This window comes from Rattus norvegicus, chromosome 7, assembly GCF_021556685.1.
Source record: "Rattus norvegicus strain SHRSP/BbbUtx chromosome 7, alternate assembly SHRSP_T2T, whole genome shotgun sequence".
NCBI classification, from domain to species: domain Eukaryota; kingdom Metazoa; phylum Chordata; class Mammalia; order Rodentia; family Muridae; genus Rattus; species Rattus norvegicus.
In genome coordinates this window covers 21,785,255-21,808,000 of record NC_141540.1, presented here as the reverse complement: position 1 = coordinate 21,808,000, position 22,746 = coordinate 21,785,255, and the positions used below count along the sequence as shown (strand labels likewise).

Here is a 22,746-nt window from a genome sequence, read left to right as displayed (position 1 = left end):
TGCCAAGTCAACAAGTTAGAGGATCCCTATGAAAAGCTACCAGAAGCATTGTCCTCTTAAACAGGCAAAGGCACACACACCTTTTCCTTGACAAACATGACAGCATGTCAGTCTTGTACCAGTGTGCATATACCTAGGGAGGAAGCATTCTACCTCTTCAGATCCCATGTTGCATGAGGTACAAATAAAGGGGTCTGACTTTTCCACCTGGAGCCACCAAAGAGATATTCACTGAGAAGTCCTGTTGCTCCCAAACAAGCTGAAGCTGAACTCCTAGTGTTCATCTGGATGTGCTTATCTCCAAGGTCCAGCAGCTGGAACTTAAGTGATATGGCCTGGGAAAGAACCGAGAATGCACCTTGCTCTCGTGTTGTTTCATGGCTAGACATCTTTCTGCATAAACTCCAGCATCGCAAAGTCACCTTTTGTTCTCCTGTCTATGTTGAAGGACTTTGATGACCACAACTCCTCTGTTCTCTGAAAGAGGAGATGCTGCCAACGCAAGCAGGAGGAAAAGTAGAAAGGAGAAGCCAAAATCGAAGACAGAAGAAGCAACGAAAGGAATGGAAAAGACTTGTTCCTCCAAAGCAAAAACAGTGAAAGAGAAAGGGCCTTCTGAAGTTGATGTGTGTTCTGCTAAATCCAACAAGGCCAAGAAGGAGGATGAGCCTCAAGACCACAATGCTTGTAAAAGCAAAACATCCCAGAAGAAAAGGAGTCCCTTGAGAAGAAAACAGCCAATGGGAAAAAAATAAAACAGAGACAAAAACCAGGAAGTTTCTGAAGCAGAGGCAGACATGCCCAAGCCCAAGGAGAAGAAGAAAGGGAAAGAAGTTAATGAGACAAGGGAGAGAACAGCCCAGGCTCAAGAATGTCCTCTCCCATTCCGAACCAAACTCCAACTCCAGGGATGCTCCTGGGGAAGAAAATAGTAATGAGATAGAAAAGGAAATACTCATGGAGAAGAAAGGATTCTCTCTAATTTTCCCATACCCGAAGAGACTGTCAAGCTTCTCAAAGCTCAAAGCTTGAGGGGTTTACTTCCCGTTTTTTCTAAAAACCAAGACATTCCGTCATGTATACAGTGAGACAGACTTCATTGCCCAGGCATGGACAGTAAGCAGGAAGACCTTCTCCTTTGCCGTCCCTTTGATTGGGTAACTTAAAGGTGGACTTCAAGAGAGGAAGAGAGGCCAAGCCAATCAGATACTAGTGCTGCACCTACAAGATAATTAGCAAATCAAATGACCAAAGACTTCAGTGACATCGATAAAAGCTATCAGTGTTTTTTTATGGTGAAACTCCCTATGGTGTTAAACGAGAACAAGTGCAGAGTGGGATTGATATCCTGGTTGGGACCCCAGCTCATATTGAGGATCACTTGCAGAATGGCAAGCTAGATCTCACCAAACTTTAACATGTTGTCCTGGATGAAGATGACCAGATGTTAGATACTGGTTTTGAAGATCAAGTGGAAGAAATTTTATGTATAGCATACAATAACGATTCTGAAGGCAACCCCCAAACATTGCTTTTTCTCTGCAACATGGTCTCATTGGGTATTTAATGTTGCTAAAAATATACAAAACCTACGTATGAACGGGTGGACCTGATTGGGAAAAGACTCAGAAAGCAGCCTTAACTGTGGAGCACAGGAGACAGAGAGGACAGTGGTGAGTGGGGATGTGTTCCGAGGCTACAGTGGTCCTCAAGGGGACATGTTCAACTTCTGTGAATCCACGAACAGTGGCAGGAGCTGTCACAAAACACATGCATAAAGCAGGAATGCCCAGTCCTTACATGGGGACATTCTGCAGAAGCAAAAGGAAATCACCCTGAAAGGTGCTGAAATGGCAATTTTGTGGGTTTACTGGCTGCAAGTGGGTTAGACATCCCCGAAGGTGACCTGGTTGTTCATAGATGTACACCAATGGAAATGGAGTCTTTGATCTTTCAAGAAGAAGAGGCAGAGCTGGAAGGATAGGGGTTTGAACTGCTTTTACCAAAGAAGAGTACCAGTTACCCCAGGTGGAGCGGAAAGCCAGCACTAAATTTGAACGAATAGGTCTTCCTTCTGAAACAAATAATGAAAGCCTCCAGCAAAGATGCCATCAGACTATTGGACTCTGCCCCCACTGCCGTTGGCCATTTCAAGCGGTCAGCTGAGACGCTGACTGAGGAGAAAGGAGCTGTAGAGACCTGGTAGCTGCTCTATCTCCACAGATCAGGGGCGACATCGGTCGACCAGTGCTCCCTGATCCACTGCCCAGCAGCCTTTGAGACCATGTAACTGCAGTGCTTTGTTGAGATGTCCAACTGAGCTATGCTTGGAAGGAACTTGAGGAGCAGCTAGGCAAGAACATCGATGCCAAAATAAAGGGGATGGTCTTCCTCAAAGGAAAACTGGAAGTTTGTTTTGATGTCTGCACTGAAGCAGACACAGAAACACAGGTGAAGTGGCACGGTTGGAGATGCTGGCAGCTCACCGTGGCCACTGAGGAGCCAGAGCTGAAAGGACCCCCAGAAAGATATCAAGGGGGCAGGGGCAGCAGATGGCAGCCATGGTGATTTGATGGGACAGCAGGGTGGAAGCAGGAACTTCCTGGATCAGGGCAGGGACAGCAAGGAGGAAGTAGAAACTTCAGAGGACAATGACCAAGAGGTGACAACAAAAGGTACCAGATCCACAATCAAAGGCCAGAAGTGGAGTTTATACTAAAATATTGGGTCAGTGAGTAGAGCCAAGAAGAAACTCTTCACAATGGGCACCTCAGGGTCCCTCCTGCTCTCAAGTCCCCAGTGCTTCATTCCTTTTAGATGATTTACCAGCTCCCCTTCCTTGCAGAGAGGCTTCTGAACTGTCTGAGTAACCGTCATTCTGTCTTCCTTTTAGAAAGAAATAGGAATGGATGGATGAATGAATGAATGAACGAATGAATGCATACATAATGTGAGGAGGACAAAATAATCGATCTGATATTGGACCCTCAATGCACTTCCCAGGTGCTGCTCCTCTAACCAGAGCCTCAGGGGCCAATAGAGCAGCTGGAGAGGTGATCAAAGTCTCTCTTAGGTTACAGCTTTTTTTTTCTTTTTTTCAGAGCTGGGGACCGAACCCAGGGCCTTGCACTTCCTATGCAAGCACTCTACCACTGAGCTAAATCCCCAACACCAGGTTAAAGCTTTAATGCACTTCCCTGTGCAGCACAGTACTGCCTGTAATTGCTAAACAGTAAATACTGACTCTTTGATCTGCTGAAAGAAGCTCAGAGAGGCTAGTTTCCTTTTCACAAGAATGGAAAGTTCCCTGAGGCCCAGAGTGGAGACAGCCACTATGGTTTACAGCCTTGTCTATTTGGTGCATTTCATGCTGTGACCTCACAAAGAACCACTGTGATGTAAGAATGAGTGTCCTCTGTATAAGACAGTGGGCCAACCTGTTGAATTTGTCCATACGGACCAGGGAGCGGGTTAACGTTGACCTGTGGGACTCCTTGATAGCTGTGTATTTTGTTAGTTGACTGGTTATTGTAACTCGCAACCTGTGTTCACCAGATCACAGGGATGGACATCACTTCTATTAAAAAGACTTTGGGCAGTCAGTATAGGGTGGCATTCTTTCTTGGCCAGGGTTCATATGGCAGTGTGAAATTGGCCTGGCACCGGAGAACACAGGCCCTGGTTGCCATCAAAACGGTAGAGATCAGCAAGAAGACCATCAGGGCAATTCTGTCCGAAATGACCACTTTGGAGTTACTGCACCATCCAAATATAATTTCCCTCTTCCAGATCCTGGTTACAGCGAACCAGATTCATTTTATTTTACAATATGCTCCAGGAGGCAACTTAGTAGAACTAATACGTGAGGAGGGTCCGCTGCCAGAAGAAAAGGCGAAGAAAATGTTCGGACAGATCGTATCTGCCATAAGACATTGCCATAGTCTGGACATTGTCCATCGAGACATCAAGCCACAGAATATACTGATAGATGGAGTGGGCAATGTTAAGCTGATCGACTTTGGCCTGGCAGTCAAATGCAGACCTGGTACATTACTGAGTAGGCACTGTGGAACCAGGGGCTTTAATGCCCCTGAACTGGTATTACGGCAGCCATATGATGGCAAGAGTTCTGATGTGTGGAGTTTGGGCGTACTCCTATATTTCATCACCACTGGCTACTTTCCATTCAGAGGAAACACCATCAATGAGATTGAGCAAAAGATTACAACGGGGACCTATACCGTTCCACATCACCTGTCTGGGCAACTCGAAAACCTGATACATCAAATCTTCACGGTTTCCCCAGAAATGAGGCCCTCTATAGAGGAAATTGAAAATCACCCATGGATCAAGAAATGCGAGTTTAAAATCCCGACAATGACTGACCCAGATTACAAAATTATAGAAATGCTGTGTGGCATGGGGTATAATGCCAAGGACATCTTGGAATCCCTCCAAAAGAAAAGATACGATGAGCCAATGGGGGCATATTTGAGCTTAAAAAATCATGTAAGCGAAGGGTATGATCTTGCATCTATCACTCAAACCAAGCCTGGGGATCCGTGCCCTCCGCCACCCCCATCACCAGCACATCCCTCTATCTTTGGCCTTCCTCTCAGGAGAAGGGCCAGTGAGCCCAACTTTGGCCTCCTCCACAGACAGCCCTCAAGGGAACAGAATCCTCTTGACCTGATTCTATCAGGACTCAATATGGGCAGGTGTGTCTCCATGCCTCCCATTGCGGTATACTATCCTAAGAAGCAGAGAAGCACTTCTACCCGTGCCCTCCACTCAAGACCTGTGGCTTCCCCATGCGTCTACAACAACATGTTGGGAGTTGAAATAATCCTGCCACATAAGCAGGACATTGAGATGAATAAGTCATCTCCCCCTCAGACGATGGGATGGTTTAAGAGACTCCGCAAAGGAATCAGGGACTGTCTCTCAAGACTTTGCTGCCTCCCTCGGGCTCCAAAGAAAAAACCCCAGCATAGATCCTCCAAGAGAGTGGCCCCCCTGAAAAAGGCAGCAAGCAGTACCATATAAAAGGTAAGCTAATGTGGGAGGGTGCATCTCCACTCTGAATTTTATTGTCTCTGTCTTTATTCATGTATTCTCACTGGAAATATCAGAAGAGTATACATGGGGTCTCTTGGGTTGGGGAGAAGTATGTCTACTCCAGCTGGATAAAACCATGCTCATTTCCGTACCATCTGAGGAAGAAATATTTTTAGAGAATTCCTAGGTGGTGCTGATGTAAACAAACTAGCAATAATCAGCAAGTGATTGTGGGTACAGCCAGTCTGAAAGGGGGCATATAAGGCTGTTCTCTATGGGGAACATATTCAGATAGAGATTCTGCTTAGGGACCTAGTGCCTGGCAGAGTGACAGTGGTCAAAGTACTAAGGGGCCACCTCCATGTCTCCCTACAATTGAACTGGACAGGCGGAGTGTACTGAGTCCTGTGAGGTCTGACAATGCTGCTTGAATGAATACATTGGGATTCAGCTGTGGATACCCAGTTCTTATGTATCCTGCATGCAGCAGAGAGGGGTCAGTGTCACCAGAAGTTCCAATCTGGCATTCAGAGATTGGACGTACAGTGTCATGATAGTCTTACTTACCATCTACTAACCAGGGCTGAATAGCTGGTAGGGGATCTTCCTTGCTACCAGGCTCAAGGCAACTAAACCTCAAACTGAATGTCCCGGGACACAGACCCATGGGCTCCTAGGTTTCTTTTCCTCCCATCATTTGGTATGCTACCAACAAGGAGACCTATGTTCCCTGTGAGTACAGCAAATGCCTGCTCCATAGTTCACAAGGAGCAGAAATGGGAAGTTTCAGTCCACAACTCTGTTCTTGCTGCTTTCCCTAAGCTGCAGTGCATGTGCTGGCTTGGTCAGCTCCTGATCAGGCCACTGGGCATTCAAAGTGACATCTATTCACGTTCCCACATGTGCTACATACCTAGGACACACCTTCCCAGTATTTCATACAAACCAAACTCACTGAGGTCTCACTCTAAAGCTCGAATTTCTTTGAACTAGCCATCCTCTTGAGAATCTACTGTAGTAGGCTTGGGGCACTGTATGCAGCAGACAGCAGTAGACTTGAGGGACATGGGAAGTGGGCTTCAGGTGTGAGAGCTTAAGTGCCTCCACGATGTGATCGTGAAGCACATTCCAAAAGTGCTCCAGCTTTGGAAAGTCCAGGCTTCTGTCTACCATGTCTAGTATGAGTCTCAGTGCTGGGCTGAAGGATGCCACACGGAGATTTAGAGAATAATACACAGTGCTTCTATCATGGAGATCACTCGGCTTGTGTGACCTGCTCTCCTGTGAGAAGGATAAGAGTAGGCACCCAGCGCATCTCTCTCACTGTGTCCAAGAAAGATGCAAAACTTGTGAGTGAACCTCAAAGCGGCTAAGCCTGGGAAACTAGAAGGGTTGCTCCCTAAGCATTTGCCATCTTTCTGACACACAGTCCTCTTCCACATCTGAAGAGCCTGGAGCTGGGACTCTCCTCATTTGTCAGAGGTTAGCCTCATGACATATGTCCCTGCATTTCCATGGGATTTTGTTGCCAGGGTGTGGGCTCTTCGTCATGGTTAGGGTTCAATGTCCTAGCCATCCAGCTTGCTCTTTGCATTGTGGGCAGAGCATGTTCAATTTCTTCCCCTACAGCATCTGTGTGTCCAGTTCATTGCTAAAGTTAAGTCTTCTTTCATAGGCCTCACGTCATTCTTTCCTAACTGGAACAAGTCTTCCAGTGTCAAAATGAGATCTGAGATTCAATCCTGTGCTCTAGGTTTACTCTGTGTCATGCTATGATCAGTTATCCAGTCAGAAGTCATTGAATAAAAATGTGCTCTGTCCCAAGCCTTCACTCACTCCTGGGTCCAGGGATCTTTAGGCCTGAAGACCTATCTGTCCCCAAGCAGCAGATAACCTGGCAGAATCCAGGAAAATCAGGAAGACAAAATTGATGGTGTAGTTCTGCATGCAAACAACTAACTTGGTAAGAGAAAAAAGAGCATGCATGGTAGTCCAGGGCATCAGAAGAGACACTTTTGTGAGAGTTACAGCAGGAGAGACCCTGGAAGAAACTAATAGAAGGCACAGAGGGCCATGGTGGAAGCTGTGTGACCTACAGCCAGCATCAATCTCTGTATATGATGCATATGATGGTGTCTTTTTCTGATACTGCCGTGTTTTGAGTCACTTAAGAATAAACTGTAAGTTTCTCCTTTAGGTGAAAACTCCTGAAATTCCTCTTGACTTTCAGGCTCTCTCAGTCTTGAAGGTCCACACATGGAAAAGACCTGAGGGGTGCACTCTCCTGAGTCCTAAGGATTGGAAAGGATAAGATAGTGAAGAGAACAGAGGAAAAGAACAGAGTCAAATAGAAATGGGGCTCATGGTGGCATCCCAGAGTCTAGAGGCCCCAACCTTCCTTCACATGCACCTGTAGGCGTTTCAAACTCAGTGGTGGTTCTAAGTAAAAAGTGTCACCAGGCACCTCTATGGATCTGTGTGTGTGTGTGTGTGTGTGTGTGTGTGTGTGTGTGTGTGTGTGTGTGTGTTCGTGCTTCCCATCCAAATCAATGGCTCCATAACCTCAAGACAACATTTTCAGTGTCATAGAAATATCTTTCTACTCTAAAGTATAGCTGAAAAGCGGCCCAGTTATACTGACTTGGCTTTTTCTCTCACGTTTCACCATCTATCCATGGTCTCCTTAGATTTCTCCAGCTGAGAATTTTCAATAAGTTAGGAAGCTACTATGAATCTTCTGGGATTAGGCTGCCCTGAGCTGGAGCCACAGTCCAACAAGTGTTCACCAAATGTTTTTGTCTTCATTGCTGCCAGGAACATTGAGCAGTGGGTCTTGCTTGGCTGTGGAGGAAACTGTTGTGTAATTTAAAACTGATGTATGTAAATATAATGAGGGAAGTCATAGTAACTGAAGGTAGATATTTAGAGGCAGAAACAAGAATAGAGGTCATGACTGGTGCTCTTTACTGGCTTCTTCACAATGATTTCCTTGACCTCTTTCCTACTGCCAGATGAGCTACCATCCATACATCCCTACACACTTAGTCAATCAAGAAAATGTACTATAAATGCAGTGGACAATTAGGCAGTGGCATAATATAAACAAATATTTTCATCCCAATGGCCTAAAGTTGACCAAATTTCCAGGAAAGTGTCCAACCCATATGGGGAGGGGCAATCCCTTTCTGGCATGTCAGTCACATCAGGGTGTGCACTTGTCCGGGTCACTTGGATCTGTGGAAAACTTGAATTTGTCTTATTTCACACTTTCACTCGGGTATCTATTAGATTTCTCAGCCACTCACCATCTCCTCATCAATTCTATCCTCCATTTGTTTAAGTTCTATGATTTGTAGCTGCTGTGTTTATCTGCAGATGATGGTCAATAGATTCCCTCTGGAACCTAAATTCAGACAGTACATAGAGTGTCTGCACTCTCTGTATCCCAGAGTCAGCATGAGACAAAGCCCAACAACACATGTGGACTCTTCCCTCTCACCCTAAAGGACATGCTGATCCATTAGCTTCCTGATACACAACATCCTGACATCCAGCAGTCAATGGCCTTAGCAGTTCTTAATGGCCTCTGGCTCTCTCAAGTGCAGTCTTTAGTCATTCAGGAAAAGGGAAAGGATCCATAACTTCTCCCTTCTCTGTACTTGCTCTAGTGTCCTTCCCTCCTGAGTGCTTTCGCAGTTCCCCTAGTTATAATCTACAAAGGGAGGTCTCATTCAGTCGGAGGTTCTGAGAAAGGATTATTCTGTCATTGTCCTGGAAACCTGGGTTTAAGTCCCCCTCACAACTAATTTCTTTCCCTCCTTCAGCTTCCCTACTGCAGATAATGGTGCATTTGAGGCCAGGATAGTCATGGATTCCTGAGTACAAGGACAGTGGCTCATTGTTGCTAAGGATCCCAACTCAAATTAGCAACACTGGACTGAAAACACAAACTAAAATCCTCCTACCTGAGCAAGGTATGCAGGAAAAACTGAGACTGCTGTTCGCAGGGACAAGTATCCATATGAAATCTATAGTGATGATCTATGCCTGGCAGAGGAAAAATGGTCAACTATCTAATGGGCCCCCTCAAAGTCTCCCTGCATCTCAGAAGAACACCAATGGCCAGAGCTCTGTGATTCCTCTATCACTGTGGAGCATCTGCCAAGAATGGACACCAGCATCTGTAGACCAGGGAGAGACTGGTTCCCACACTTTAGTTCCGTACGCCCAAACAGTAAAACAACAGCCTATCCCCTAATGAAGTATGTACATAATGATAGAGGATTATCCACACAAACTTGATTCACAAGAACAGGGCCTCTTTGGTAGCCACCCAAACCATCTGAAATCAGGTGAGAAGATGTGAGAAGCCTTCGATCCCTGTACCTCAAGACCAAATAACACTCATTCTGATAGGATACATAAGCTGGTCCTCGTTTATCTTCATTCTCCAATTCCTTCTATCTCCTATCTGGATGAAGACCTTTCCTTCCCATGCTCTGATCTGAATCTTGTTCCGCAATTCATGGAACACATATGAAAAGTCGATCTGAACCTCCATGTCCTCATTTGTCTGTATGGACCTTCAGGATGGACAGTCTCTGGAAGATCCTGTGACAGCTGCAGGATGGGCTGAGCAGCTGTGTTTGTCCATATCTACGGCAGAAGCACTTGAGCCAATAGACTACCTAACAGTGCCATTCTGCCCTTAACAATAATGTGAGGATTCCCCTGTCTCCATATGAACCAACCTGCCTGCCCCAACACTGTGCTAATGTCGCTGCGGGAACACTAAGGACATGAGGACTATGAGAGTAGGATGCTGGGTGCAAAAAAAAATTGAATTCCCTTTTAATACTGACTAAGATGCTCAGGCCTCAAAGGAGGTGGACTGCAAGGGTGAGAGCTGAGTGTTCCTTCTGGATATGAATCAAACCAGCATGCAGGAATCCACCAGGTTTGGATGGACGATGCATCTGACCAGAAGAGGGGAGTAGTAAGTTTCTGGGGTGCACAGAAAGATCCCTCACTCTGTGTAATTACCCAGGAAATGAAATAGTCTTGTCTATGTGGACATCGGTCCACATGAGAAAAATAGTGTATATATCCTGACCACTTAAAAGTCATGCTGTTTCTGAGAGAACCTCTGAGCTCGAAAGACTGTGAAATAGGATGTCTGCCTGTACCAGAATCTTTCCTGAGTGGAGAATTTCATCAGGAAGGAAGAGGCCCCGAGCATGCACATATGTTGAACTCTTGAAGGGCACCCAGTTTGAAAGAGAACATCAAAGGCCTGAATCACTGTGAAACATACTGTCTGCAAGTACTAGAACACTTTCTGAGAGCAAGGGACACTGCCAAACCACTAGAGGCCAAAAGTTATGATGGATAAAGGGACAGGTGTTCTGGTGACCTGTAACCCCATCAGGAGCCCCAAGGGTCACCTCCTGCTAAACCAAACATAACCTTTATCAGTGAAGGTCACTCCTGAGAAACCCTGTTGAGAAACCCTGCAGACAGGAAAGCCAAGGAGGCCTCCTCCTTTCCATTGTCATTGTCTTTTAAGGGAGCTTGAACAGGTTAGCTCCTACAGACTTCTTAAACTGCCTGGAACACTCTGCTAATTCTATTTCCCATACTCTTCAACTGAGTCAAGAGAAGAAAACAGACATTTGGAACCCTGATCCAATCAAATTAATATTCTGGTGATCAGAAGCCAAGACTGTACAGAGATTTCTGAGGCCTCTCCAGGAATTCTGTCCAGAATCCAGCTCTGGAGGACTTCAGTGTGCGAGAATGTACAGTACATTGGATGGACTCTGGGGTCTAAGGAATGAAGTTTGTTCTCATTAGGTCAAAAAGATACAAGAGGAATGCCCGAGTACATATAGAACACAGGGTGCCATGATGTGGAGCCTGAAGACAAGGGAGGCTGCTGAACACTCTAATGCCTGTATGAGTGAACTTGGACATGAACAGTGTAGCTGGATCTGTTTGCCTTCAGTTCAAGCTGCAATGTTGTCACCATCTCCTCTTTCAGCCCATGTATCCTTGACAAGGTTGTTCTGCCCTTCAAGCTCATATGATGGTTGTGCATGTAGGAGACCTAGCCTTCTGTCACCAAGGAAACAGAAAGCAGAGGAGGAATGTGACCGTGGGAGGCTGCAGGCAAAAGTGATGTGGGGCCAAACTGTACCTGGAAGCTACATGGTACAATCCCTGAGGCCCTGTTCAGACCTTCATTCTATTCTGGTGTCTTCCTAGTGACAGCCCTGCTAGCCAATGACAACAACTTCTCCCTGACTCTTCCCCAGCTTTGCTTCCCAGTCGTGAGACTTGAAGAGCACAGAGGATGGCCTCTGTAGGTCAGTCACTGGCTCTGGACCATTGACCACTACCACTGCTTTTACTTGGGATGGTGTTCAAATTGTGGGATGTCTGAGAAAGCTGGGTTCCACGTTTTTGCTATGCAACCTGTTCCTCACGTCCTGGACTTTGCCTGCTCCAGTCCTCAGGTACTATCATGGAAGCCATTGCTCTCTTCACAGTCCTGTCATTCTTACCCACAAGGAGTAAGGATGTAGATTCACTCTAGATGTGAGCACAGCTTGTAAACTGTCTATGTGAATTGGTGTCATCTGTCCTTTTGTCAGTTGCCATTCAATAAGCATTGTGACGTGTAAGGCTCTCAGGAGAAGCCAGATCCCAGTGGCATTAGTGTGACAAACAAGCTGTGCCCAAGGAGCTGACACTCTGGCAGAGTCCAGGACATCCAGGAAGACAGAGGTGGTAAGGTAAGTCTGCATCAAAACAGGTAAAAACAGTAATAAAACTGTCAGTTCGCATCCTTGTGCAGGTTGTTGGGAAACACTGTCCCTGAGAAGACAGCTCTGTCGAACTGAGCCTGGAGAGAAAGAAGGCATGAGAAGGAAGGCTATGGCAGCCATGTGACAGGCAGCCATCATGAATGACTGGACCTGACGAGTGTCTTTGATACTGTGATAGATATTTATGGACACCCTAAAAGGAAATTTATTGTGTTTCATCTCTTAGTGAAATGCTGTTCTCCACGCAGATCACAGACCCTGGGAGTGTTGGGTATTGCCACCTGCCAAAGGCCTGAAGTGTGCACTACTGTTGTGCTGGTGGTGGGATTGTCAGAAGATGAGGAGGCCATCCTGATAGAGACAGTGTAGGAATCCCAGAAACAACAGGCCATGTTGCTGCACGTGGCTAACCATCGTTGATTTTGCATGTCAGTTTCTAAGCCAGTAAGGAGTGCAGATAAAAACTGTCACCAGAGGTAATCCTGAACCTTGGTTGTACACCAGCACTGTAGTTGGCTTTATCTCCCATGCAGACACTCAGTCTCCCTCAGCACACACTCTTACTGTCCAGGAATTTTCTTAGCTATACAAATAACACACTGGGTTGTTACAGGTGGAATGACCTAGCTCAATCCTTTGTTCTCTTACATTCTGTCCCTGTCCTCTTTTTAGATATCACCAACTATGACTCTGACATCCAATGAAAGCAGTCGAGGGCCATGAGGCTTTTCTGACTGAGGCAACACAGCCTGGAGCCCAAATCCCGAGGCTGTGCACCAAAGTCCTTCCCTGTTTGTCACTGGTGAGCACAGGCTGACCTGAAAGTCTGGACCTGATCTCTCAGTGAAGGCAAAACCACTTGACCTCTGATTTTGAACTGCAATTGTAGCTAATGCTGCTATTGATTTAAAAATCTAGTTCAATATGTGAAAAAATACACTCTTCAATCTCCTGGAACATTCTGTCTCAGAGAGGACCGTGTCTACACGTCAAAGGAAAGACCAGGTGAGGAAGATGGGGAGGTCCCATGTGGATTTCTCACTATGTGATTGATCTCAACCCACTTCCCAAAGTTCCTTTAGTTCCAGCATCAAATTAGTAGGCCTAGCATGAATAGAGCCCTGAAGTGCTGATAGAGACTGAGGGCTCCCTGGGTGGCGTGTCCCATGAAGAGACCCTTCAGGATCTTTGGTGTGGGCAGATTTCTCCTCACTCTTTGAACATCATAGGTTATGAATGCTCTCCCTGAACACTCAGATATTCACTGGTCAGTTTGCAGTCCTGCCTACCACTTCAGGATCGTTCTCCCACTCTGATTGACTTCTGGGATCCAGCTTCCTTTTCTATAGAGGGTGCTTAGTGCTGTAAAACGGGAATCTGACTAACACAGTGTGATGAATAGCTGGCCTTCTGTAATGCCTAGAAGCAGCACAAGATGGGGCTACTGGATCCAGTCATCCCTGTATCCTTCAGCACTATAGATTTTGTGATTAGTTATCAGCACAGAAAAACACTTTTCTTTGATTCTATCTTTTCTAATTCTTTTCTAAATACTAGAACTAAATACTCAATACCAGAACTGACCTGATTGTGTAGGAACATGGGAATATCCTCTAAAGTTCTACCCTCTGCTGTCCTCTACTTCTGGGCACTTGAACCCTGTGACTGTCTTCCTGGGATGCTCACCCTCTCCTCTATTTACACATCTTCTCTCCAGAGTCTCAGTACAGTGTCATTATGTGAAGAAGTAGTGGGGACGCTGTCCTTATCATCCCATGGTATTCCATACTCTCAATTGTCCCTTGCAGATCCTGGTGCTTTCCCACAAGAAGTTGCTCAATATGGCTACCAGGCAGGCCAAACAAAAGCCTCTGTCTGCAGACAGGAGGGCACCAACAATGTGTCAAGCAACCTCATCTGCATCGTCACAAGCATCTGCAGTGTGGATATCTGGTCAACATGGTATGGCCCCTTCCTTCCCTGGTTGCCACCATCAAGTGTCATATAGGTCATCCATTTCAGTGCCAAGATCTAGAGTTCTTCTGCTGGTTAGGGCTTGGGAAAGGTCCAAGAGCAAATGCGATGGCGTTTTGTGTTATTGGTTATTCCTTAAATGTGGGAAATCTGTGTATCCAGCTGTTGCAGAGTGCCTTCTTCTCTTGGTTTTCTTAGAATATGAATGGAGATCAGACATTCATAGAGAATGAAGCCATGTCCACCTGGTCCTACCGAGCAAGAGTTGGTAGCTACAGTTTGATAAATTTGACTAAGAGAACCACCAGATAACTTCCACTGTTGTCTGAGTTGTTGTTTTTAAGTGTCAGTGTGATTATCTGAAACAAAATATTTTTAGTTTCATTTCAATCCAGTGACTTAATACTTCCTGGTATACTGCATTAGCACAGTGTAGCTAAGGCACTACAAAGGGGCTACCCATGTTCTATCCACAGGCAGGAGTGTGAGAAATTAATGCATGCATGTAGGCTTGCTTGCTAGTGCTCATCTAAAGGCCTCTGCTCTTATGAAGTCTTTCCCTAAGACTAGGGAGTGGCACTGCTAAAATTCTTGTTACTTCCCATGTCATTTAAGATCATAAAATCGATTCTCTACAGACTTGCTCACAGGAGAAGGATCATCTAGAGGATTCCTTTGTGAAGAGTCTCCCTCCAGGTCACGTTTCCTGTACTAATTGACAGTTATAATTAAAGATCATGAATTTCTCCCAGTGGCCACCTCGCTGCTCAACATTGAAAACTGTCAGATATGTGACTAGAGGCTTTAGCTTCTCATTTTACCTAGGGTCAAAGCTGACATCTTGTAGAGTGTCCTTTCTGGCCTTCTCAGTTTCTCCCCATATTATACCTGACAGTGTTTCCATTCAGCCATCAGCTCAACACTATGATGTATGTACTGTGTCATTGACTAGTACTTTCTAGGCAGAGATAAAAATTTCACAGCAGACTTGGTGTCCTTCAGGTTGATCTTTTTCTTTTTCTGTTTCCTCTGCCAGGTCTTTTGACAGTTGTGGAGCCCCTCCCACCAATAAAGGTTAGCAACTTGTCGGGCTTTCATGGCATTTATGGCAGCTAGATTGTGCTTCTTAGAGTAAGTCCAAATCAGTGCTACTACGTATGTATGATGCTTATATACTTTACCCTAATTTAAACAGATGGTGTGGGCACTGAGAACATGTAGCCCTGCAAAGCATTTTAAATTATTTACATATTTTCTCATTTACCTATTCACTCTCCCCTACATCCTGTCTGTAGTGTCTCTTCTATCTCTTCTCTGGATTTTATATCTTTTGTTCTGTCTTTTTCTCATTCTTGGCATCTGTTTCTGACTCTCTCCTGTTCTCTTTCTTACTGCTTAGCTGCCTCTTTGTCTATCAATCTGTCTCTCCCTTGCTCTATCTCTCTCTTTCTCTCTCTCTCTCTCTCTCTCTCTCTCTCTCTCTCTCTCTGTGTGTGTGTGTGTGTGTGTGTGTGTGTGTGTGTGTGTGTGTGTGTGTGTATCCATGCATGTGGAGGCAGGTAGCATGTATATTTCCTGGAGAGCCTGTGAAGGTCAAAGTTTAACTCAAGTGAGGTCTTTCTCAAACTCATAAAGGACCTAGTAACTGAACTCTACTACCTATTATTGGAAAAGCTTTTGTAGGTGAAGAACCTGAAGGATCAGAGGCTGTGCCAGTACATGCTGGAGAAATACTTGACTGGACTCGGGAGTAGGAGCCAAGGCATTGGCCCACAGATGTGCTGTTCTCCTTCATTGGATACCCGTCGCAACAACACAATCTTCTCTGTCTACTGGAGTTGTCTTGGTTGTAGATTTGGAGATCCTCAATATCCCAGCTTAGTTCTCTAATGTTAAGTCATATCGACTCTTAGCATAGTACGTTATTTGCCACTGTTCTTTCTACCTTTATTTTGCCAGAATTTTCTATGGGTAAGTTATTCCATCTATAACACTTTATGATGTGTAAGCCCACACGAAGGTACCCAGAGCCCATACACAATGTGCTCTTATTTACCTGTGAGAAGTCCAAGCCAGTAACCCAATCTTAACTCAGTGGTGAGAAGGAACTTAAAACTTAGAACAGGACTTGTTTTCATTCCTTTCTTGTTAGTATCATTCACAACTTCTGTAGAAGTTGGGAGTCCAGAAAGCAAAGGGCGGGACTTTCTCACATGATCTTGACCCATGTTGGGTTTTCTGTCTTCCATCTCCACCTTTAACATTTAATATACCACATCTCTCCAAAGGTCATGCCTATTCTAGTGTGCTGCACTCAGTGAAGAAGTTGGAGCAAGTGTCAAAAGAGTGAAGGCCAAGCTCTGACTGTGACAGAGAGTTTGAGATGGATAAATGATGCTTTGAAAAACACGTGACTTTTCGCTGGGACCTCCATCTACTGTAAATAACCAACAATCTGTTCAAGGATCAATGTGCCTCTGAGATGAGGACAACAAGGTAGAAGGGAGTCCACAGAAGGAAACGGGTCTGAGGGCTAACACCATAACGCTTCCAATTCTGTCTTCTAGGCATCACTAAGAAATCTATATAGTCCTACCTCCCAGAAGATGAGTGAAGGTGTTACAGTTAGGATGACTGTTGACATGAGGCTCTCAGAGGTTCTCCACAAATCTGAAGGACAAGATTGAGATTGCCATTCTTATGGTCTTTCCATAGTCTCCCCTTGCAATTAGAATTGACCATCACTGTGGACCTCATCTATTAGATGAAGGTAAGATGATCATCTTAGGAAACCTAGTCTTTGCTGCTGAGATACTGGGATTCCAAACAACTCTGAGAGGAGAGGGTACAAAGTGGAGCTCAGTTCTGCCTCTCATACCACACATAGCTGATGTCCTGGGGTTCTGTTCTCAGGAGGCATGGAGGACATGTATCTATTTCATGTAAAAAGAAACTGTTACGAGCAGTCTGAGGTCCCTGTACTTAGAGCAGATTCTTTGATTGTACCACATCCTAAGCAAGTGAGGTTGGAAACATTGTTGCAAATGACAAGTGCCACCACTCTCCCTACAACTGTTTTAAGGGATGTTCCCTGTACATCTTTATCCTATGTGATGCAGGTGTGAGTTAGATACTGACTAGAATAATAACTCAATGATTCTAAATTATTGATATATGGAAGGACAGGGTATTGGTTGTGTCTTGGTAAATGTACCCATGTCTGTCCATGACTGAGTTAAGTAATACACTGTGTCCTTGTGTGAAGGGGAAACCAAGGCCCTTCTGAGGTCTCTCCTGACAGTGACTGCCCCAACAACAGTGAAACTCATCAAGTCTCACAGGAAAGGGCCACATTTGAGTCCCTGCTTGACAGGCCACAGTCTCAGGATCTTTCCTTCCTCCTGGCTTATTTTGAAAACAGTCTCCTCCCCAGACACACCCATTTCAGTCATTCTCACAGCCATGACCTTGACACAGTTTCGATATCTTCCAACTCATACCACCCTCTTTGTGTAACATGGAAAGTTCTTGGTCATGCCCAGTGTCCTAACAATTCTAGAGTAAGCCTGCTTTACTGCACATTTAGACTTGTCACAGCAGGCTTCGTTCTTGTGTAACATGGGCAGATGTCAGCCATGCCCTGTTTCCTAACAACTCTAGAATGAGCCCACTTCACTTCACAACTAGGCCTGTCACAGCAGGCTTTACTGTGAGCCATGTGGACATCTTCTTCCTTCTGTATGGTTTCCTTGTATAGTAGACAAGGGAATGATATCTCAGGATATCCTTCCACCATGTAAGTCTTCACAGCTTCTCCATCATGTCCTTGGCCTTTTGAGGTGAGCCAAAGCAGCAATTCCATCCATTGCAAAAGACAGTAACTCACACCCCATTCTTTCCGGACATGGCCCAGATCTCACCTCCAAACTAATTAGAGCACTTAATCCATCTCTCAATTCTCTGAGGTCCAGATGATGAGCTGGCACTTGAAGGGAATGCAGAGGTGACATATCCTCTCATGATGATCCTCAGAGAATTTAGCTATTAAGACCAAAATAGAGGGAGACCATGACTGCAAGCTGACCTTTGTGATCAACATATCCTCTCGGGACATGAAGCAATGACATTGGGATGTCTCTAAAGGGGCAACGCCCTATACTCTTCATAGCAGAGGCTTCTGTCTATTTAAAACTCGGGGGAGAGGTGGGCTCCTTCTCCCATAGATGTGAGCAGGGTTGTCAATTTCTTCTGTCCCAAGAAGAAATTGTGGATCACATATCTGATTCTTTCTGGTCCCTGGAAATCCCAGGATCCTCTGAGTTTAACATAGGCAGCCACTGGGATACAGGTCAGTGTGGTCTCTAATGTTGCTGTGCCTCCATTTGCTGCACATTGTGGCTACATTGCAACCATGCTCTCTGGGTTCACAGAATGCTATGCTGTACTCTAAGCTTTCCCAGTCTCAAGGGTGGACTCAATCTGGCTTGGTACTACCACTTTTTTTGGAGGTTGCATCCTGAAATGCCATGTGCTCTTCATAATGCCATTAAATGCTTTTACTATTGTTTGGTACATATGAACATTCATGAAAATCAACATAAAACTCTACATACAAGATGTATTCACAAACAGTAAATGCTGTTTTTCTAAGCCATTATATTCCTGAACCACTGCTCCAACCCTACTAGTTATCAAACCCCCAAGATTGGCTCTGTCGCATCTGGCCAGTGATTCCTGGGGATGTCTCCTTCTGGTTCTTAGCAATGACCCTGCTGCTTTAGGCAGGCAGACTATGTCATTTTTCTCAGATGGTTGCTGTGAAGACCCTCTCACTTGTATTGTCTGATGTGCAGTCAGTTTAACATAGCTTGCAAGAAGCAGTTGAAAAGACCACTTGCAATGTTGTGCTCATGGGCTTAATTGTCAAGGAAACTCGAAGACATGAGACTGACGAGGGCAAAGAAAAAAGTTGTGAAATAGTCTCAAATTCTCAGTGATGTGTTCAAATATGCGATGCTCAAGATGGTGCTTAAAATTTGGAGAACTCATTTGTTAGTGTGGAGCCTAAATAGTCCTTTTTAAAAGGCTGGGCTAAGGCATAGCCAGGCAGAGTCCATACAGTTATAGTGCAGTACTGAAAGACAAATCTACTAAAAGCCTTTGGCATTCCCACAACTGTGTAAAGATAGATGGTCCTACTAGATGTCATAAATGATCCTTTTATTGTTGGTAACTGTCATCTTTTAGGGTTTTATCCTCCTTATCTGTCATGTGTCCTTGCTGTCTCTAAGACTATGTCATGTTCTTTTTTTGAAGTACCAGCCTTCCCATAATCTGGTACATTACAAAATTTGGATGATGTTGCAATGAGGGGTCGGCTGGCATATACCCTAAGTAGAAGCTGAGTGAGTTGTGGGGTTTTCCTGAGTTCAAGGTACTTCAGCAGAGTGAGGCAGGACAGGTACCCACAGTCTGGAATCACTGGTCAAGCTTTATGTGTACACTGCTCTACTGTGGGTGGCAGTGCACAATGAGAACTGGATGCTTAGCTGGCTTTCTCCTCACTACTCTCTCACAGGTTTTCATCTTGGACCAAACTGGTTCTGATCAAGGCACAGTCTAGTATGTGATAAGTTTCTCTTTATGGGATGGTGGATGAGTTAGGATTCTCAACAGATACTGTTTTGTAGACCACTGTGTGCCTCCATTTTGAGCCCTGTCTGTGGCATTACCAAGTCATGTGATCCCTCCAGACTTCTTCCCAACATTTATCATCATGTATAAACCTTCCGTCCATCTCTGAGAATTCATTTTCCAGAAAGTAGATCATCCTTGGATGGCAATGACATCTTTGGGCCCTCATAAGCCAATCTTGGTGGAGAGTAGAGATCTGTCAGTCATTGGACGAAAGAGTCTCTTCTGGTTCATGATGAGCAGATTCCAGGCGACTTTTATCAAGTATAATAAGGTGATCTAGACCCTTTGTTTGTTAAGTAAGTGCCCAGAAAATTTATTTTACCCTCCTCCCCCACATTTGCACAAAAGGCATAAGAAGTCTACTGGAGTTTTTTGGGTCATTAGGGCTCTGCTTGTGTCTTTAGCAAGGTACTGCTCTGCGAAGAAAACTCTGGACAGTGGCATATCTGCAATGTGTCCCTACATTTTCATGATGCTCCTATGAGACCAGGAAATAGAGAGCACACAGTAACATTAAAATATAAACTCTGTTGTATGACTGTTGGGCTGTGCACAGTAGACTGGGCATTCTTCAGAAGTACCATTTAGACATTTTTCAGCTATGGAGAAGGAACCCTTTGTCCATCATCTTCACCGCTGGTTGTGTTTATATTTGTGTCGCAGACCTTGAGCTTTTGAGTCTCCAGGGGGAATCTTGGTCATATCACTGCAGGATGTGCAGTGGGTCTCCTTGCTTGTCTTCTGTACATTGATAGCACAGGTGATGCTTTCTATAACTCGGCGTAGGTCCCTGAAGGTGTAGTTGTGTCTCTCTCCCTCAGTACCCAGGATCTTCATGTTCTCTGTGCTCACCCATTCTCAAAGTTTTGTAAAACTTGATCCCCAGTCATGGTCTGTCCACAAGTGACCGGGCATTTGATGTATACTTGAGGACACCCCTGACAGGTTGTTTCCAGTTTTTACCCCATTGTAGGGAAGAGAACAAAGACCTGGAGATGTCATGTTGTTCCCTAGTATGGGCCATGCAGAATAAAATTGGGCAACCAACAACAGAATTACTGAGTGCTTGACCCTGACATTTTCTACAGGATATCTAGAAAGCCTCTGGACAGGCAGCATGGCAGAAATCAACTCTTTCCACAAAAAAAGAAGGCTGCTGCTGACACAGTGGATAGAGCACACACAAGCTCCCTGTCTGACTCCTTCAGCTCTTGCATATCCCCTTGGCTAACATTTCAGAGCTTCTGATCCTTCAGACATCAGGTTAGAGGGACAGGAATGGCAATGAGGGTTTTCTTATTCATTGGTAGAGTGCTAGAATGTCTGGTATGTTCAAAAACTATTGGGAAAGAGCTGGGAACATATCTTCTGAAAAAAATATTCCCTCCATTTACACAATCTCCTTCCTTTTGTTCTCCACATTCAGCTTCTTGATACTGAAGAGATTGTTCTACCTGATGAGCCCAGGCCTAGAAGATGGACTACATCCAAGAAGCCTGGCCCATCTAAGGCCAAGTCACATCTTTAAGAAATATTTGAAAGCATTTGTACACGGGATAAAGGTGCAAGGACCAAAGTCTCCTTGGACATTCCAGCCTACAGAGGGTCTGACAGACTCAGGTCAAAGGTTACGTCTGAAGCCTAGATCATGAAGAAGGCCCCACTCCACAGGAGAAGCCTGTGGCTGATGCTATTGCAACTAGGACTATGATTGTGAAACTTGTGTCTGTGGATAGCAGATTCACGAATCTTGTGCCCAGGTATCCACAGGCCTTTTTTCATACATTCCTTTGTATAACTTTGCAAGTCCTGATTTTGGAAGTGTTGGGTCCTTATGCTATCTCACTTGACATATAGTCCAAGAAAGATTTTTACCCCTTTAAGGGGCTGGAAATAGACTGGACTCACAGTTACCATTAAATCTGAAGTTCTGTCCTGTGTGGTTATTGGCCCTTTTAAAACTTGTTTGACTGGGAACAAGGCTCAGAGCCTGATATTTTCAAGATTCTCCCCTACAAATTCAGAAACCCACAGCTCAAAGCAGTACAGATAACACTCAGAAATTAATACAAGGACAAGGTGTCTGACATGAGAATCTTACAGATTTATTTAAAGGTCCAGGACTCACCAACACTACACCTACGTGGAATCATTCAGGGATTCCACCGTTAGAATTTGGGAGCTGCCATTCACTGAAATGACCACTGGAGACTCTCCATGACCCATAGTGCTGTGACTGCCATGCTCTCTGTCAAACTCCATAGGATGTCACCATTAGTAGAATACTAGTGCAGGGCAGCAGAGCAGTACAGTGGCCCTAGGGTGGTGTCATGGGTGGTTCTAGGAGATACTGACATCACACCACACTCTACATCTAGAATGAAAGGAAGAGGAACACAGGAGGGAGTGTGTGATTGAATTCATGGCCCAAAGCAGGCTAGGTGTCAGCTACCAGTCTGAAAGAGCACATCTGCCTCCGTATGGAGGATTCAGATCAGGAATGTGACCGGGACCAGATGATTCAATTCTCGCAAGAGGAAAGTCCTTTACATGACATCTTGCACCACAACAGAACAGCCACAAGATAGCTTGTCCTTATAGGAACTGGCACACCAAGGGCATAGGGGAAGTCTCTGGAATATACAGGATTGGTTGAGTACCACACAGGATGGCTGACAAGCTAGCAGAAGTGTAGGACACACACTGAGATCAAGTGCCAGGTATCATGACCTATGTAGCCACACAGCTGGACTGATGGGCTTTCTTGCTCTGACTGAAGCAGAACCAAAGCAGGGCCTGCCTCAGCCTCCATCTGTACCTTGGCTCTAGTTGCTTCTTTCTCTTGCAAGTCACAAGCATCATGAGGCAACTGCCTTGGTTCCCGAAATCACATGGTCTTTGTTCACGTTAAAGACAGGGCATGCAAGAATGTATTCTCCTCCTACCTATGTGCTGGACTAGGGACAGGAGATCAGATCCCTAGGCCTGGACTTCTGACCATTCCCATAGTGTATCAGGGAAATATTTAACCTTGGATTTCCTGCTCCTAGAAGCCAAAATAAACCTGTCAGTCCGGGAGTCTTATCAAGAATGATACTCTGGGATTCATCTAAGCCAGGCCTCTTACTCAACCCTTCTGCTGCCTATTTCCTGGTCAGTCCCTTCCTCTGTGGTGGTGAAGAGCACCAGG

General features: G+C 45.1%; 2 pseudogenes across 1 annotated transcript; both read left to right on the top strand.

The window, feature by feature from the left end:
• Nucleotides 1-426: 426 nt before the first annotated feature.
• LOC148004507 (nucleolar RNA helicase 2 pseudogene) lies at nt 427-2,739 on the top strand (annotated as a pseudogene).
• A 709-nt stretch (nt 2,740-3,448) lies between these two features.
• LOC148004506 (putative sperm motility kinase W pseudogene) lies at nt 3,449-20,687 on the top strand (annotated as a pseudogene). The gene is made up of 9 exons (XR_015624452.1): nt 3,449-5,049; nt 8,883-11,573; nt 11,712-11,852; nt 12,558-12,890; nt 13,694-13,847; nt 14,896-14,933; nt 15,534-16,355; nt 16,427-16,629; nt 20,645-20,687. The product of XR_015624452.1 is annotated as a putative sperm motility kinase W pseudogene (transcript).
• Nucleotides 20,688-22,746: the final 2,059 nt, after the last annotated feature.